The 20,883-nt window shown below is 36.7% G+C and overlaps 1 pseudogene; it reads left to right on the forward strand.

Moving 5' to 3' along the window:
- The first annotated feature begins 20,082 nt into the window (after window positions 1-20,082).
- LOC102502010 (60S ribosomal protein L31 pseudogene) lies at window positions 20,083-20,504 on the forward strand (annotated as a pseudogene).
- The last annotated feature ends 379 nt before the right edge of the window (window positions 20,505-20,883 follow it).

The following is a 20,883-nucleotide window of genomic DNA, read 5'->3' on the forward strand; positions in this document are numbered from 1 at the left end:
CAGCGGCTTAGGTATGCATTCCTCTTGATGTGAGGGTCACATGCTAAATGGGTCTGGTTATTATTTTTCTCCTTATTTTGAAGTACAAAGGTCATGAGACTCACTTTGTCTAAAAGCTTTGGGTTATAAGGACTATTAACATCTTCTTAGAATGTGATTGGAACTGATAAAAAGCCTTAATTGCTATATTTGCTTTAGGTCATGCTGCCTCGGTTAATCATGGAGTCACTACTGCAAGCTGTTTCTAATGAGCAAGCAATTCAGTGAGAACTGAGCTACTGAGCTACTACTACTGACCTGTCCTATCTCCATATAAAACTTAAGCCATTTTGTGATTCCATTTGGGGTCTATACCCTAAGTATATTCTTAGGCTCCCTGTCTCCCACCTCATCAATGTGATCCCATTCTACTTTTCAGATTTCTACAATTGATACAAGTTAAAATTTTACATTTTTGGGTGCCAGCAGGCAGCATAATGGTTAGTGCACTGCACTCCCACGTTGTCAACTATGGTTCCAGTCCTGGACTCAGTGGCTTGAAACTCATGCTGGGCTTGTGTGTGTGTGTGTGTGCGTGCCCAAAATCCCAAGAGGAGAAGCAAGGAGAAGGGATTGTGAAGTTACCATCCCCCATGGGGGGTGAGTCTTCATTTTCTGTCTCTCTATGTCTCTCCAGTGAGTATACGTAGCCTATGGCAAAAATCTCTCCAAAAATTTTACATTTTTGACAAAATACACTGCTTACCAGTTTTTAAATATTTCACATGCATTCTGCTCATGTAACTCCTTTGTCTATGCTAGTCACCAAGAATTCATCACCAATACAACCTGCTAATCAGACAAAGTTGAGTTTATGACTTCCTGCAAGAAGAATTCTTTCAGAGTGGAGAAGGCAAGGTCAGAATTTATTGAGATTTAGATATTGGGTTTAAGGTACATCTTTCAAAGTACCAATTAATTTGAATTGATTTAGAATTATGATACAGTGGTCCAGGATGTGTTAAAATTTTAAGGCTGGGTTTCAAGGTGAGGAGTTAAAAGGATTTTAGAGTACAAACTGTTGACATTTTCTACTGATAAATAGTTGGGTCTTTCAAAAGTTTCAGTAGTGAACAATCAAAGCACTTAGCTAGGCAGGGTAGTCTTGGAAGAGTAAATAAATGCTAATGAAAACAGAAGAATAGCAAAATAGTGCTGAAGTAGCCTATAGGGAGATTTAGGTTGTCAATGTTCAGTGAGGTCAAAATACTTCAGAGAATCTTGTTAAGATATAAATGCTACAGTCAACCATCAGGTGTTTATCAAATCTTAAATCAATGAGAGTTCTTTACAGGTGGTCAAGTAGATTTAAAATCAAGATGAGATATTTTGCAGGTTAAAGAGTGATAGAAACTTTGTTTCATCAATTCATTTTCTAGCCAATGGAAGAAATAATAATCATATTTATTTTTGTCAGCAAGTTCTTCCCTTGTAAAGGGAAAAAAATCTTCTAGGAGTTCCTAGGAGAAACTCTTAGCAGCACAATAATGAAAAAAGCAGGGGAAAAAAAAAAAAAAAAAAAAAAAAAAGAACAGTTAAAATGTGAGTGCTCCTTGAACACCAGATAATTAAATAATTCAGTTGCATTTACAATCACAAGTGCTATATTTCTGTATTTTTTTAATGTTGAATCAAAAGTTAATGATCTAAAGTCAACTTTTATCTTTGACATTAAAGTCTAAGATAAAAGACAACAAGACATTAGGTCTTCCTTGAATAATTCCAGAGTCTTTGGATATAGGGTTAATACCTATTAATCTTCTGTATTCTAAATGTTTACTTATTTTTGAACTACACAGGGAGAATAGGAAGCATTAAGCAGACATTGTTGTAACTCCCTCCTTTCTCCCATCTGTTACTGGGAAAAGAGTGCTTCAGCTGCTAGGCAGAAACAGTAATAGATATTAGATGGTGAGGATGGAGAGTGAGAATATGGTCCTTTCATTAGCACTTTGCCTGCTCAGCTTCAAAGAACACTAGAGCTTACTTCTACAGAATGCTTATGAAGGCAGCCCTGCTATCAAGGTGGCCCTAGGCAAAATGTTGAAGCTGGTAACAATGGCCTTGAGTGATCTGCCTTCTCTTGCTTAACAACTTCACCTCCCTCAGGAACAGTCACTTTTGTTCCTTTTCAGAATTGCAATTCCTTCATAACAAAACCTCCTTGCAAGAAAGGATTTGATCTCAGTCATTTACAGAATAGAATAAATATAAATCAATGAGCTACCTTGCCAAAGTACCTGTACTTATATTTGTAGCTCCCAGTGATATTGTGAAATAAAATACTATCTGTCCTCATTAAAGGAAATGCATGAATCAGCTTTGCAGAAGAGAGGATATTTTTCAGCAGAGAGTTGCCTTTCATGTATGAAATCAGGCCAGATTGGATTTCACTTCCATCATTGTGTTCTCAACATCACCTTTGGTGAATAAATCTAGAAACAGTGACCTCTGATTTTTACCTTAATCAAGAGAAACACTGAAATTAATTCCATCTTTAAATATATACTTGAACATAATTAAGTCTTTATATTACATATTATAGAATATGGGATTTTGGAGGAACTTGAATAGTACATGAAAGGGATGAAAGGGTCATTCAACTGAAATATATATATATATATAAAATGTAGACTGGTGCATATGTGGATGATGATAACAGCTAGAATGCAGTGGTGAAAAAGAGCAGTAATATCTTCTAAAGAGAATTTGGTGCATTGGGTTATTAGTAATAGAATGTGACAGTGAATTAAAAGAGAAAACTGAACCATAGAAAAGTCAAAACTGTTGGCTACTGTACAACATTTTGGGTCATTTCTGAATAGGAAACCAATCCAAGACCATAAGCCCTTAGGGAAGTACAGAGAAGAGTTATTTTTATTAACGTATAGCATTTAGTAGATTGTGGATTAAATCAACACAAAAGTTAGCTAGATTAACCCAGAGCAATCAGCTACATGCTTTTTCTTGGTGTGAAATATAACTTTCTTTGTAGACATCCCAAATTGATTTCTTTTACTTAATTAGTAGCTTGAGCACAGTGCATTTTTATTTCTTTACCTACAGAATGCATGGCAGAAGTTACAAACTGATGAATACAGTAAACACCTTTTCATTCCCTAAGAGAGAAAGATTTTTGCTATAGGGTGCAGGTGCTTGCTGGAGAGACAGAGAGAGATGGAAAGTGAAAAATCACACCAAGACAGAATGAACACACCTCAATCCTTTCTCCTCCTTTCTCTTCTCAGGATTTTGGGCACACACACACACATGCTGGTGTGAGTTTTAAATCTGGGACTCGAACCACGGTCAACTATGTAAGAGTCCAGTGATGTAAACATTACATCATCCGCTGGTTCTCAGCAAACACTTTTTGATAACACATTTTAGTGAATAGAGAAAGCATGTTGGCATAATTGTTAAGCCAATACTCCATCGGGCAGATAGTAATGCTTCTAATAGGAAGGAAAGCAGAAAGTGATTTCAGCACCCAGGTGTGCCTTGATGTGTACCTGGTACCCATTCCATTTTACCTTACTATTCTGGAGTTTCTTAGATCTACTCATAATGTGTTCAACTTCATTTATATAAAAAACTTTCAACTGTATTCTGAATAATCAGTAAGTACCACGTGAACAAGTTCAAATATTATATATATATATATATGTATATATATATATATATATATACACATGCATCACATATACTTCATTCCCTCTCCACACACACACACACACACACACACACACACACACACACACAGACATGCCCACACATTCACAAGAAAGAGAAAAAGAGAAAAAATGTAAAAAGGCGCATTGGCTGTCTGAAACTAGGTAATTCCCTTGATTTTCTCTTCCTTTCACCAGTGTGTGTATGATCTACTTTTGATTGGCGATCAGTTCAGAGTCATTCTCAAAATGTACTCTAAAAAAATGTAACTTAGAGACTATCCCATGAGAATTATATCCAACCATATCAAGATAAAAGAATATATTATAAATACCTATGGTAATTTATTCCAGTTCATAATTATGTTAAAATGCTACTACATTAACATCTTCAATTGTTCACCTTTTAATGAAACAGTCTAAAAAGGTCTCTTCCTCTTCCATATGTCACCTTTTTTAGAGTCATTATTACTTGCATTGATGAAATTAAATATCATTTGTACTTATCCTTTAATTGCCCTATACTCATTAATTTGTCACTTTAATAATAAAAAGTTAAGGAGCAGGAACCTTTTTTATATTTCAAAAACATGAATTAAAGTTCTTATCATGGGATGGAGCACATACAGACTTCTTAATAAATATCCATCGATGATGATATGCTAAATTATAAAACCTAGAGAAATAGAGGAAAGAAGGAAAAGGGGAAAAAAGAAATAAAAGGAAGGAAGGAAACAAACAAATAAGAAAAAAGGGAAGAGAAAGAAAAATAAGAAAGGGAGAAAGAAAGAATATTATGTTTAATTTAAACAAAAGCACAAATACATATTATAGTCTAACTTTCAGAGGCATCCTAATAGAAAGGAATTTAAAATAAACTGAAATTATCAGAATATGTGTGTGTATATATGTGTGTATATATATACATATATATGTTATAGGCATATTCATATGTAATATTTTATGAATGTTAAAATTTATGTCCAAATATATAGTTGATAAAATATTATCACATTAAGACTTGGTGCTTACTTTTATTATCTTAGTATTAATTTCTCAGTGATGATTTAAAACATCTATATCCAAAAGCAACTTTCTGTTCTGATATATACATATTGATGGATAGATAGATAGATAAGTCTACCTTCAAAGTATATCTAGAATTGCACCATTTTCACCAACCTCCCACTGTGACATCACATCCTGCCTCCTTGACACATAAGACTAAACCATCACAATTCCACCCCTGTCAACTTTGCACCCATACCCATCTCTTTCAGCCATAGTTCACCACTAAACAGTGACAATAACAAGGCCATACTTCCACCTAACATGCTACAACTATCCTGCCCATAGCTGAAAATTCACTTTTGTCACAAGAGAATATGAAGTGCTTAAATGACGTTTATTCTTCTCTTTCATATCCTGTAACTTAAATATTATGAAGGAATGTCATCTATTTTACATGATAAATTAGTAAGAGGGAAGAAAACAAAAATATCTGATAGATGATGGATAAACACACAAATATTTATAACAAAATAAGGAAGAAATACTCTTGGAAATTGAAGTTCCTGCTTCTACAGCCAGTCACGTATTTGTAGCTAGTATTTATAACTACCTTTTTTCTACTACCTATTCTGAATTCTCTTTGCCTTAAGCCAGTGCTTATCTGGTTATGCTTATTGTTTGTTTGTTTGTTTGAGGTTTTTGACATAGGATGCATGCTCTTACTGAATACAGACAGACAGAATCAGAGAGAAGGAAAGTGAGAAATCCTCCCTTCCAAGGAGGATGGCTATGCCACAATCCCTTCTCCCCCATCCTCCTCTCAGAATTTTGGGCAAGCATACACATACTCCTGGTGAAATTCTCAAGCCACCACATCTGAGACTCAAACCATGGTCAGCCACCTGCTGGATCCCCTTGACATGGTTCTTTACCTGGCTGAATAATCCCAACTTTTATTTCTGAGGTCTGGGTCAAGAGTATTCTTACCTTAATTGGGTTCTAGGAGTTTTCCACTTACTAATCACAGAGGATGGTAAGATCAAAAATGCCCTAAGGGACCTCTTATATATCAGATACAGTTTTTCTTTGTCTTTTATCCATAACTTAGTCTCATAACATAAATATAGAATATTTGCTTAAAATATTTTCATTTGAGGCATTTTTTTTTTAGTTTTGTGTTTCTAGTGTCCAGTCTAGTTCTATACTGCATGTATTTGACCTATTGTTTAAGTGAATACATTAGTCTACAGTCAAATACATTTATGAGGTTCTACTTTTACCAGTCTGATTTAAGCCACCCTATCTCTCAGCTAGATTTTGTAATTCCTTCCAAATCAGACTTTCTGTTGACAACCTTGATCATGTAACTGAGTTCTTACTTACATCCTTCTCCCCCACTGCTGCCCACCACACACACCATATATTCTTTTCCCATGGGATTAGAAGTTCCATAGGACCTGAGGTCTGGCATTACTTTCATCAGTGACACCTTTCCCACTATCAGAAACTATGCTTGATGTATAAGAATCTCTTAAAAATAATCTTTTTTCTTCTAAGTAAACTTCAAATTTTTCTGTCTCTGATTCCTGAGTTGGAGAAAGTCTTCCATCTGCCTAATGAAGGAGACTATGTATTTACATAGAGTACACTACATCTGTCAGAAGAGTTTTAAGAGAGGAAAAAGAAAATAAAAAAGAATTGGAAGCTGACACAGCCATTGAGAAAGTTAGGTGGACAAAGGTCAGAGAAACTGTCACCAAGGAAATCAGCCTACATTTCAAAAGAGGAATTTCTACAAGTCTCATTGAGCAATTGTTGAAAATCCTAGCTCATCTCACCCCAAAGCCCTTGTCAACCTCACTAACTTCTGGAAAGCTCTACTTTCTATTTCCATCTGCATCATCAGCGATGGCAATGCTCAAGGAAAACCTCCCACAGGCATTTGGCCCTTGCCTCTGCCCAGGCACTCTTACAACTGCATCCGAAGAATGATGGCCTCTCTGTTCTTTTGCTCCCAAATCTTACGTAATGTCTATTGGTGGATTCTAACCTATTATTTATGGGGAGAAGGGGATCCTAGGAGATTTGACTTCTCTGCAATGTGAGTGAAATCTCAAAAGTGGGGGCTGGTACTGCTGAATTGAAAGCAAATAACCACACACATATACTCGTCCAGAAAGACAGGAGTCTTATTTATTTATTAATAAAAAGATAGTGTTTTACTTCACTCATTTATTTTCCTTCATAGAATATTATTGTTGTTATTCTTTGTTTAGTTTTGTTTTATTATTGTCTTTCTACCTTAGCCTGTGCATAAATCTTCAATGAATGTAACTAAGATTTATCACCCACAAGGCATCTAACTCAATTATCTGGTCCCAGCTGTTGTATTACCTGTACAGTACTTCTGTAACAAAACACATCTTCAAGAGAAGTGTTTGATTTATCTAACGTACTAACTGGGCTGTGTATTGTAACTTGCTCTAAACTTATTTTTCTCTTAAAATCTCCTATCATATTACAAGAAAAATGATCAGGCTTTCCTACGGCACTACATACATTTTCTTAAAGGAAAGTGTCTTGTTGCAATAATAATAAACATGCTAAAATTATTAGACAAAATATGAACTTTAAGCGAAACAACAAAAAAGAAGCCTCAGACTGAGTGCAATTTAAAAGTATCTTTTAGGTTAAACAAATATCTGCTAAACTACTTTTGAACTTTCTGCCTTCTAAATATAATACTTACTGGGAACAGCAGTTAGCATAATGGCTATGTCGTTGGACTCCCATGTAGTCGACTGCGATTCACGTCCCAGATCTGGTGGCTTAAACTCACGCCGGGCGCGTGTGCGTGCATGCCCAAGATCCCAAGAGGAGAATGGAAGAGAAGGGATTGCGGCATGGCCATCCCTCCTGGGTGGTGATTTATTGCTTTCTGTCTCTCTGTCTCTCTCTGTCTGTCTGGCGAGCACATACACCTTATAGCAAAAACCTCTCAAAAAAAAAAATAAAATGCTTACTTCATTTTAGCTTTATTTCACTTTTCCCTAGTGCTATCTACATATTAATTACTTAATAGTTAGATGCTGAGAGAATGAAGGAGAAAGGAAAAGATTATTAAATGTGTTGAAAGCTAGATAAAATATCCGTAAATGGCTTGATGTTCCTCAACATCCATTCCTGTAACTTACAGTTGTCAAGAACTATTGTCATGAGATCAAATATCACTGTGCCTTCTGTATTCACAGGAATCCAAACAGTTATAACATGCATGACACATTTCACTAACGGTGAACATTTATCCCGTGCATATGTGCCCTTGTAGTGTCTTTAAGTTGCCTGCATTCTCCAGTGGTATTCACCAGTCAAGTGTTCATTTCTGGAATGAGATAGAAGATCAATGTATCTTTGTCCTTGCCCCATTTTAGGCAATGCTTCTGTATGGCACTGGCAGTGACAACTCAATAGATTTTTGCTGTCTTGTTGCCAGCAAAAATAATTCTATATTGTGCAAAATATGATAGACTACTTCACAAGTACCTTTAGGCCTTTTGTAGATGACACGCCAAGAATGGGCAGTATGCGATCACACAAAGAGACAAAGGAAGTTTTCTCTCTCTTAATCATTATATACATTAATATATACAAATATATATCACTCTCCTTTTTTACTTTTATTTTATTTGTTTATTAAATAGAAGCTCCAATAATTAATACAAGCTTGCTAAGTTCCTCAGCAGCATGAGCCAATGGCTAGACCAACTGCTACTTCTCATCTCTTGGGGTGCAGCAACCAGGGAGCATAAACACAACTTTTTATTGTAGTGATGTTTTCAGTCTTTCTGTGCTGCTCAGAGCATTTATCGGCCCCCGTTTTTACTTTTATTTAATTGCATACTTACTCCTTTTTCCACAGAAAATTAAAGAATATTTACATTTTGGTGTGTCCCAAAAGGGTTGTGTACATGTAAATTTATAAATTAAAGCACACCTATACATATAACATGCAAACACTCATATGTACACAGTGGTAAAATATAGCAGTCAAATGTCTTTATTAACACCAGGTCTAGCCATGGAATTCATTAGAAACTTTATTTGCTTCATTTTGTAAAATTCATGATTTCCCTCAGTGATTAATTGTGCATACTCAGTGGCAGGCAGAATAATGATTGATGTTTAATGTCAAAAATAGTTGGGCACAAACCTTTCTGCATGTCACTGGCTATGACTGTGATATGAAACGATAATGTTTTAGCAGTGAGAAAAACATGTATCTTTGATGAAAGCCCCCACTGTTTATATGCAGGGCACTGAGCATTAGTAAGGGGAGACAGACTGTCTGCATCAAACAGGTTCTGATAATAAACTTTCAGGCACAAAGGGTGAAAGTGTTCTGTGACCTTAATTCATATCATTGTTTTATGAGCTTATGTTCACACCACTCATGGAAAATAACTAAGTGTGCTAATATCCTACAAACAGAATAAATTAAACTACTGCTATAGATGCTTGCCTTCTTGACAGTGTTGAAATGATACTAGGCAAAGGTGTGAGGCTTTGGAGCTTATTCTTGTGACCTTTCCAGGTGTGTAAATTTCAAGTTTGCCTATTGTAATTATATTTGAAGGATGAATAGATATTACACATGCGAGAATTGAATGCAAATAAAGTCCATGTGATTTTATCCTATTTTCCATAGGATAAAATTTGCAGAAAAGAACAGTTAAGCTTCCAAAGTAAGGCCATATAAAGAGACACAAATTACTAGGAGAGTCAGAAGATGAGGAGACACGACAGGGAAATCATGCCTGGCACTTGTGATTTTACAGACACACACACAAAATTCTATTTTCCATAGGATAAAATTTGCAGAAAAGAACAGTTAAGCTTCCAAAGTAAGGCCATATAAAGAGACACAAATTACTAGGAGAGTCAGAAGATGAGGAGACACGACAGGGAAATCATGCCTGGCACTTTGTTGAATCATGAGATCATCAAAAGTATCACAACACATGTCGAGCAGCAAATATGCATCAAAGGCATGGCAGCAATGACATTACTCTATATCACGTAATATTCAACAACCAAGAATTAATTTTTTCTCACCTTCCTTCTTTTTAAAATTTTACAGGAAAATGACATGTTTTTCTGGGTAGGGCTCGGCCTTGGTGGACTTGTTACATTCCTCTTTTAATCAAGGTAGAGGGTTCCAAATGGCCCCTTGCTTTGAGTCCTGACTTCTCTAAGAAGCTGGAGACTCAAGGTGTTTTCTTAGCCTATTGCCCATATGAAAGGAAGTTTGTAAAGAGGACATATCATTAACTATTAAAGAATTCTAGTTAACAGTTATTATTAGTTCCAGTTAACAGGGAAAGCACACAACAAGCAAAACACAGTAAAACAAAATCTTAAGACTTGTTTTACGTCCTTGGACAAGATTTATAGGATTAAGAATACCCAACTAGGGGCCAACAGATGATATAATGTGAACATCACTGGACACCCACATAGTTGACTGTAATTTGAGTTCCAGACCCAGAGGCTTAAAACTCACACCGGATGCACATGCATGCATGTCCAAAATTCTGAGAAGAGAGTGGAGGAGAAGGGATTTCAGCATGGCCATCTCCCTGAAGGGTGTTCTTTTTATTTTATTATTACTTTTTTTTGCTTTCTATCTCTCTAGTTAGCACACATGTCCTGTAGCAAAAATCTCTCTTAAAACAAAAATAATAATACCCAACTAAACTGAAATATAAGCCAGTTTTATTTCTCAAGTACTAGAGAAGATAACTGAGGGTAATGACAATCATAGTTAAGATTATTTATAGGTTTCTGGCAAACATATTGAGGATAAAGCATGTTGCGACAATACCGACCAACGTAGGTAGGAGACATGCAAAGTCTGTGTCCTCAATTTTCACAGGGAACCTGGAGGCTTACTGAGGTTGTACTGGCAATGCTACTGTGTGACCATGACATGGGGAGCCTGCCTTCTCAAGCAGGGTACTATCGGAAGATCTGATAGCATTAAAATACAAACCCTCTTATGTTTTCAGATATATTTCATTGCATGTGAAAGGATCCATTTGATTAAAATGCCAATGATGAGACTTCTAGATATTTAGAAAATCAAGAAATACATTTTTTTACCATGTTACAGACATTTTACGATATCAGAAGTGCACACATGCAGCAAAATACTAAATAAATGTTTTAAAATGTGGGTTAGAGGAGGATAGCAAGTGATGTGGTTGTTAAGGCACTGGATTCCCACATGGAGAGCCAGAGTTATAGTCCTGGGCCAGGTGACTTGAAAATCACACTGGGCATGTGTGTATGTCTGCTCAAAATCCCAAGAGGAGAATGGGAGAGAAGGGCTTGCATTGTAGCCATCCACCCCAGAAGGTGATTTCTCACTTTCCCTCTCTCAGTCTCTCTCCATTTCTCTCCTGTGACCAGACATGCCCTAAAGCAAAAACCTAAATAAGTAAATAAAAATTATGGGTTAGAAAAACTTTTGGGGGATCAAGTGTCTACTCCATGATATTGACTTTCTTATACAGTCAATGAATACTTATGCATTTAATTTTATATCTCAGAAAAAAAAAAAACGCTGGATTCTACTTTTCAATATGTTGCCTGCTTTTTGTTTTTATCAGAGAAAATAAACACAAGAAGTTGCCTATAGTTCTACGAAGATGGATAAAATATTCTCATTTTGCAAAGCAAGCAATGATAGAACTATGATATCTAATATAAAAATAAGCAAATGATGAGTATCTGAGGTATGCCCTTCTGATTCAATAGATCCTTGAAGCAGTGTATATTATGGCCTCATTAAATGTGAACTATAAACTCTAAAGTTATACTACTTATACTACAACTTTTCTTTTGACACCAAACCTGAAGCTACTGACCAAATAAATGACTTCAAGTAAGAATGTGACCCTTGTAGAATAAAATACCCAAACTTCTGACAAGAAGGTTGAGTAAATGTCTAGAACAGCCACTGCCTCTCAGCTTCAGTGCCACGTTAGCAGGGAGCAGCACTCTCAGGAAGAGCACTTCCAGATTATGGACAATTCTACCATTTCAGATTTGATCCCTTCAACAGTGCAGAGTCTTAGAAAAAGTAGCAGGTAATATAAATCACAAACACACGGGCAAGTGTGTGTCTATGGAAATAGATGCTGACATTACCTAGAGGTAATTTACCTCCCATCATTCTTAACTTGAATGTGCATATTGTTTAATACCTTAATTTCATCAGCTCATGATACAAGTCATATTATTAAAATGCCCAGATATACTTACATTATGTCAAGTTTAAGTTATTTACTAGTAATTTGGCTGATGAATCATTATAGACAAGGCCACTTGGATATTACAGACCACACTTAGCATAGGGTCTTACGTGTGGATATTCATAACTGTGGTTGGGAATGATGACACCATCCACATGAGCCACATTATTTTACCTAAGCTTCCAGATAATTTGACATGTGTTTTAAGGGACAAAGTTATTTTTTTTTTCTTAGCTGAAGGAAAATCTGTAAGCAGAGAAGATAAGAGATGGACAAATGAGGAAGATAGAGAAAACAAAGTACCAGTGCCTAAACAGAATGTAACAATATTACAGATCATTCACGGAGCCTATAGATCCCTGCACAGACTATATTATCCTAGGGAGGAGGCAAATGCAGAGATGACAGAAGGAAAAGATGTAGGGAAGTAAAAGGAGAGAGAGACGTAATGAGATGAGAGAATGTCCCACTGCTGACTTTTACGTATTTTCCATAGTAAATTACATTAAAGAGCTTGATTTGCTGATCATGTCTTCTCTGAGCCTTCCAGCCTTACCTTACCTTGTATCGACTCCACTTCCTAAGTAGCTCTCAATCCACAAAAACATCATGATTTTCATGACTTAAAAGTCAGTCAGAGAAAGACCTTTCCATTTCTGTCTCAGCTCATAAGTTTTGCCCAGACCTGTGTGGAATGGGTGAGACTAAGAGTCACTGCCTCTTGGGGCACAGCTCCTCAGGTAAGGCATTCTTGATTTCAAGCCTAGCTTAAAAAAATGCTTAGCTGTAGAGGTTTGAGACAAAGAGGTGAAGGAAATATGAGTCACAATCTGGGAGGAATACAAAATGGCAAATCAAGACAGGATTGCCAAGTCTGTAGAAAATATAACAAGGTTAGAAGCTAAATTGGTACTGCAGCATGACCAAGTGGCTCGCTTCCTCCCTTGGCATCCTGCAGGAGACACAAAACAGGAGTGCAAATGACATCTTTGCCCTTCACACTACAATCAGAATATTTTCTTTTTCTTTTTAAGTTTTTATTTATTTATTTATTTATTTATTTATTTATTTATTTATTTATTTATTTATTTATTTTTACTATAGGGTGCATGTGCTCCCTGAAGAAAAACAGAGAGAGAGAGAGAGAGAGAGAGAGAGAGAGAGAGAGAGAGAAAGAAAAAACATCTCTCAGGGGGAAAAAAGAGAGAGAGAGAGAGAGAGAGAGAGAGAGAAAATGAAAAATCATCCCTTAGGGGAAATGGCCATACCTCAATCTCTTATTTTCCATTCTTTTCTTGGGATTTTGGGCTTGCATGCACACATGCCTGGCGTGTTTTCCAGTCCAGGACTCTTAACTATGCACTTGGCTATCTTAAATCCAGCTCCCTTAACCACCATGCCACCTGGTGAGTACCACATCCAAACATATTTTTTAATGGCCAGGGGACACATGAACTCACCAGAGAAGGAGATACAGCAAGAGAAAAGAGGAAGAGAAAGAGACAACAACCCAAATATGGGCATAGTCATGCCCTAACGCTTCATCATTTCTCCATCCTGTCATTATTTGGGGCATGCATGTGGTGTCGTTTTCAAGCCACTAAGACCAGGACTCATACCATGATCAGTCATGTAGGATCTGACTCTCTCTTAATCACTGGGGGATAGGTTTGTCTCCAGAATAATGTTTTCAAACTTCAAATTTGAATTTACCTCACCTTTTAAAAAAATTTTATATCCATTTATTTATTTGCATTAGGAAAACAGATAGAGTCCTCACCCCCAAACAGTGTCATTACTCCACATTATACTCTCAGGTTTATCCAGGCCCCATCATGGGCACACATGAATGTATCCACTGAGCTCATGGAGGTCCTAGGACTTGAACCAATGGTGTTTGCAATGTGAACCCAGTGTAGTTACCATTGCACCACCACCTGGCCCTCAGATCTCCTAATGAAGAGAAAAAATATGTTGATACATTCTCATTATTCTTAGATGATAAATCAAATTCCTAATGGTATCTAGCTACTAGACCTCACAAGTATGTTTGTGTGTGTGTGTGTATGTGTATAAAATTTTCAAAAATGTCGTGCCACTTGCAACCTTGGTTTCTTTTTTAAACATGTTGCTCTTGGGCACTAGCAATCCTCGACATTTTCCAAAGTCACTTTCCACATACTGATCTAGCTGATCCCCTCATTCTTTTTATCTTTGACTTCTGCAGAGGTTGCATGTTTTGACTGCTCACTAGCATATTGATAGTCCATGGGTTGCAGGTGGTGGATGTGTGGGTCCTGGCCTGGCCATTTTCAGTACCCAATCAGTTGGTCAAATACCGTCTTCTTTTTCAAAATGCTCATGCATCGAGGCAAGGAATCTTTCCTGGATCTTTATCTAAAAGGACTCTCTCTCTTTTCACCTCTCCTTCTCCCTTTCTCTTTCTTTCTTTTCTGCTGCCTTCAATTTGTAGATATGAGAGATATACCCAGAAAATCACTGCTGGTTATATTGTCCACCACTTAAGAACTGGGAATGAAGCACATTAAGAGAAAGGAAGAGCTGAGAGAGTGTGCTCATGTCCTGAAGGCATAGTTTCAGGAACCCATGGGATCTGATCATGTCTGAAATTAGAGTCATCCCTGGACTTCACGTTCACGTGAGCTAGTATGTCCCTTTTACCTCTAAGCTTTACTTTGTTAGAGCTCAGCAACTCCCAACTAAACATTATCAGTAATATTAAAATAGGTTCCCCAACATGGAATTTCATGAATAATAGACCTTATATGGAACCGATTTAGGGCAAACATAAAGGGAAGCAAGTTTGTAATTTCTGTTACAGAATAGCAAATTCGGTGAAACTATCAGCAAACCTTTTGGGGACAGAGAGAATGCACCTTTGTAAGGGGGGGGGTATAGGAAAATGGAAGAAAAAATTAAAATGTTGAAATATGTTGATTGCTACTCACAACATTCAGTATATCTTAGAACAAATAATAAGTTTTTGTTGAAGGTAGTGTAAATTAAAAAAAAAAAAAAAAGGATCATATGGCCGTGGCCGTCTCCCCGTTCCTTCTAATTCACAGCGCTGGAATACATGGCCACTGTCCATTCCAGCCACTTTGATGGCAGGTTGTTTTCATAAAAGTTTTTCTTTCATGGATAAATCAGTCATTTATCCTCTGCGGTACTGATACCAGAGCTAGATACATGCTCGCTTTCCTTGCCTATGGTGACTCCAAAAGACCACTTTCAGCTTTCAACACAAGATCCCTAATGGCATCCCTTTTGCGTAGGTGCTCATTTCATGGAAAGAGGCCAGACTGTGAGCTCAGGAGTTTAAGATGTTTGAGTTTTATCATGCATCTCCACTACCTCAGCAAGACCTGGAACGACTGGAAAGGGAAATGATTTGATAAAAGTCAGTTAAATGTGTCAGTTTGAGGATATCATCTGGTAGAACTAACAGAATGTGGTTCTTCATGATACATTATAAGCACTAAACCAGCACCTGGTATGAATACCTAGTGCTGTGTCCCATATGTGAAAACCGAGATACAGATGAAAGACATGTCTGAACCACCCATTAATGCTTCTAGTGACCCACTTTGACATTGTGCCTTCTGTCCTCACAAATGTTGACTTTGCTGAATTTTGCCTTGGTTTTTCAGGTAGGGCCAAGGTGATGCTTATATGGGGCAACAGAGTTAATATTCCATTGAAACTGCCACCAGAAACTGATTATTTATGGCATTTCTGATTTAGGTCAGCATTTCATTTTTCTGTTTAATTAAGACTGAACTCCCTAAAAAGGAAATAGTGCCCAAAAATTCATGCCTCAGTCCATCTTGCCACAACCCTAGCAATAGCAGCACTAACTGAGGAAAGCTCAAGGCAAATGTCACTTTGTATCAAATGCGGCATCAAAATAAAAAGCTGCCTCACAGACATGAAAGCATACCCACAGAGGTGAAGTCACGGCCAATCTTCTCCTTAGCTGGTTCCTGGTCATACTGTGCCACCCAAGTTTGAGAATGATGTTGAGAAAGGTGTTGGCCCATCACACTGCATTGGGAAGACGGTGCACTGCCAGGGTAGAACACAGGAGTCAGCAAAGCAGGTTACCATTGACAGGGCAAGATGGAGCCACAACAGTTATCCACAGAGGTGAAATGATGAGAGCACCTACTGTTTGCAGGAATAGAAAATAAATTAAGGATTAATAAATGTTTTAATACCACTTATTCTCATGTAGTTTTCATATTCTCTGTATTTCTTAACTCAAGACAAATTTTCTGGCAGTCTGTGTAGACCACTTAATAACCTGAGTTAATGAGAGATGATCCACATTACTGTAATACAATTGATCCTTGTTTGAGTGAGTGAGTTGTTCACGAATGCGTCAAAAGAGGACTTGCTTTATTACTTCTCTGACACAATTGATCCTTGTTTGAGTAACTAAGTTTTTCATGAATGCATCAAAAGAGGACTTGCTTTATTACTTCTCTGAAGATTTGTTGACAAGCTAAAGATTTGGAATCTAATTACAATAAGGTAAAAATAATCCATGAAAAAAAAAATCTTGATTATCCTGGGCACTTTGTAGTTAGCTCAGAATTGTGGAATTTTCTAAGAAAAAAAAAAAAAAACTGAACTCGGACTTTTTATAGTGGGATAAAAGTGTTTTTAATAAAATAAAGATGTAACTTGATCTTTCTACACATTATTACTTTGATGTGAAAGTCCTATGCATTTCTACATAGGTTCAATAAACATTTGTTTAAAAACAAATGAATGAAAGGATCTGTTGTTGTCAATACTTTTGCTTATTAAGTTTTGTCACAATTCTGACATACTTTAAAGAAACAGTTTAGATTACCTCATCCTAGCATGATTCATTTGCTCTGCTATCCCCTAAGGGTTTTAATCAAGGATAAAAATTTCGAATTGGATTCCAATGTGTCCTTCTGTAACTTACTGTTTTCCTGACTAATCCATACTTCCATTGTTTTTGCATGCTAACGTAACCCGTTTTTATCCTTTGGCTAAGCAAACTTAGCAGGGAAGTAATGAATGGAGTTTCTGTGTTTATAGATAGGTTTACCTGTAGTGTTGCTTTAGAGCTCATTCTTTAAAGAGAGAAAAGACATATAAAACTCCTACCTTCTGATTTAGCATCACAGAAGATATAAATGTTATACTGAAAGGGACAAGTCATTTATTGTCATTAAATGCAAACTAATACTTTAAATGAGGAGATAAATAAGTATAAAGCACTCATCCCATTGTTCCTATATCTCATTTATGACAATTTTTAAAAGTAATGGTTTTGTTGTCAGTTTAGAAGATTATTTAGATACTTATGGTCAATGTTCATATAGAAAGGCATGTTATACCCCCCCACTAAATGTTATCTGAATTTGACTTTTCACTAGTAATTGAGTTGTCATGTGAATTGATGAATATGTTAATCTGCTTGATTACAGTAACTATTTCATAATCTGTAAGAATATAAATGACAATGCTGTACTCCTTAAGTATATGATTTGAAAGAAGTAAAGAAGACTTTATTTAATTTTAAATATAGCAAATCATCATTAAATATAAAGGCTTGGGTTCAGTTTCAATATCTAAGATTCAGATCTCCAGTTTAATCTCATTATCATGCTTGTTTTTAATTCCATTACACTTTGCTGAAAAAATTTGAATGCAAAAACATAAATCCTGAGCCTATGGTGATAACTGGATTTTAAAACAAATTTTTGCCATTTACAAGTAGCCAGCTATTAGATACAGCAAAAGTAAGGCACAGGTGTCACAAGCTTTACGCTTTGCTATAAATTAAACGCTGTTTCATCCCATCGAGCTCACAGACCGAAGTTTCTAACATTGTAAGCAATTAAGTTTGCATGCTCAGTTAATACTGGCACCTGGGAACCTGGTAATTTGCATGTACACAAATCTCAGGCTTCCATTCACAAACAATCTCCTTGCACAAATAAATCTGCCATAACCAAAAGACCAGAAATAGTTTAAGAGTCCCTCAAAATTCAGGCTCATGATGTGCTCTCTGCTTGCTTATTAATGTGTGGTTGTCAGAACTGTTATCTATTAAATAAAAACAGTAAGAAAGATTCCTCCAGAAATTATTTGGGAAGCACCCAAAAGATTCACTCCTCCCGAAGAAATTATTTGGGAAGCACCCAAAAGATTCAGAAATGGTAATTGGATGGTTTGGGTAATTCTTGAGCTTTCTTATTTTCTCTCGTTAGAATATGTAGGTTTGTGCAGCCAGCTAGAGGTAGCTTTGGAAGAGGCATTCTTTTCTTCTACAATACATAAGAAAATAAGTCTCCCAAATAGCCAAGCTAGCTAAAAAACAATTAACGTTAAATGCTTTTTTATCCTCTAATAAGCTAAATGAACTTAATGTTGAGTTGCTGTCTTTATCGTTCTTTTTTTCAATGTTCTTACTTTTTGTAAAACAAAAAGCCACCATTCCCCCTACACCAGCCTTCCCAGTCACCTAGGAACATGGGTATGTGCATGTGCCCAGGCAACCTGGGAACCAAACCTGGACCTTCCATATGACTTCCAACACTGCAGAGTGCTGTGGTACTGCTGCACCACTACAGCTGAGTGTGTAGTCTCCTCGTTATTTAAGCCCTCCAATAAATTTTGACTTTTTCACTCCTCAATTTTGTACGATTTAAGTAAACTTTAAACATTACCTCTAAAGAAGGTGAAGATCTCCTCTTACTCATACATTTACTCATTGCCTAGAAAAGAAAAAAGGAAGAAACTATCAATAGAACAAAAAATAATGGGGAATTTAGTGAAGAAAAAATTGAATTCAACTTCAGTTTAAATGTAATGGCTCTGAAACTGATGAATGGCTTTTAAATCTGTAAAAATGAATAAATACAATTATCAAGGAATAATAAATAGATAATAAGGCACTACTTGTACATATATTTTTGGGACAATATGTTACTTGTATGATATTAATTGAACCTAAGTCTGAAATTAAACTTTATTTAAAAAAATGTTTGACATTGACTAATAGCCTTGTCTATCCATATTGGAACACCGTGACTGAATAAAGAATGAGAAATACCTTCAAAGCAAAAATCACTAGATAAAATTAAGCATCGTATTTTACATGTGAAAATCCAATTTTCTCAGCACCATTTAATTGAAGAGACAATCCTTCATTCATTGTGTCTTCTTGGTGCCCCAAATTTAGCTGACCCTGTATGTTTAGATTTACTTGGGGTTTCTTGTTTGCTCCATTGGTTGATGTGTCTGCTGTATGCCAATACCATGCTGTTTTGATTATATCTTTCTAATTTAATTTTAAATAAAAAAGTTAAGTAGTTATTTGTATTGATGGATATATGCATTTGCTTGATTATAGTAACCTTTTCACTCTCTGTGTGTATATCAAAACACCATGTTTTGCATATAGACAATATGATCTTGTTTTTAAGTTGCCAGAGAGCATATGTGCTTGGCAGTGATAGAGAAATGGAGTGTACAAATTTCCTTGATTTGAGACCAGCAGATGGTGTAATAGTTACATTGCTGGATTCCCACACAGTCAACCCTGGTTCAAGTTCCATACTTGGTTGCTTAAAACTCATTCCGGGCATGTGTGTGTTTGTGCATGTCAAAATCCCAAGAGGAGAATGGAGGAAAAGGGATTGCGGCATGGCCATCCCCCAGAGGGGTGATTTCTGTCTTTCTGACTCTGTCTCTCTGGCAAGTGCATGTACTCTATAGCAAAATTCTCTCTCTCAAAAATTTATTTGATCATAGTAATGATTTCACTCTTTTTATGTATATTGAAAAATCATGTTGTATATACCTTAAGTGTATAAAAAATTATCTTTTTAAAAATTTGCCAGACAGGGGCCAGCAGGTGGTGTAATGGTTATGTTGTTGGACTCCTGCATGGCCAACTAAGGTTCAAGTCCCAGCCCTGGTGGCTTAAAAATCATGCCAGGCAAATCCTTTGTGCTCTCTCTTTCCAGCTTAGGCTGGGCACAATGGCTCTCACAAAGAAAGATGGCAAGAAGAAGAAGGGTCATTCTGCCGTCAACGAGGCGGTGACCCAGGAATACACCATCAACATTCACAAGCGCATCCATGGTGTGGACTTCAAGAAATGTGACCCTCAGGCACTTAAAGAAATCCAGAGATTTTCCATGAAATGCATGGGGCCTCCAGATGTGCACAGTGATACCATGCTCAACAAAGCTGTCTGGGCCGAAGGAATAAGGAACATCCCATATCGAATTTGTGTGTGGTTATCCAGAAAACAAAATGAGGATGAAGATTCACCCAACAAGCTCTACACTCTGGTGATCTTGTACCTGTTACCACTTTCGAAAATCTACAAACAGTTAATATGGATGAGAATTAACTGCTGATTTTCAAATAAAGTTATAAAACCAAAAAAAAAAAAAAATCATGACAGGCATATGTCTGTGCATGCCAAAGAACCCAGGAGGAGAATGGAAGAGAAGGAATTGCAGCATAACCATTCTCCCAGGGGGTGATCTCTCACTTTCCCTCTCATTGTCTCTGTCTCTTGCTCTGGCAAGCACATGTACCCTAAGGCAAAAACCTTAAAAAATTTTGCCAGAGAGGATGTGTGCATACCAGAGATACAGAAATAAAGAAGTAAATAGAGAGAGAGAGAGAGGGGAGGAGTAAGCACCCCCAATGGGGTATAGTCATACCACAGTTTCTTCCATTTCTCCATTCTGTCAGGACTTGACACTGTGCCTGGTGTGTTTTTCAAGTTGCTGGAGCTGAAACGCAAACCATGCCATTGGCCAGCTGGG

This window comes from Tupaia chinensis, unplaced genomic scaffold (assembly GCF_000334495.1).
Source record: "Tupaia chinensis unplaced genomic scaffold, TupChi_1.0 Scaffold000065_1, whole genome shotgun sequence".
Lineage (NCBI taxonomy): Eukaryota > Metazoa > Chordata > Mammalia > Scandentia > Tupaiidae > Tupaia > Tupaia belangeri.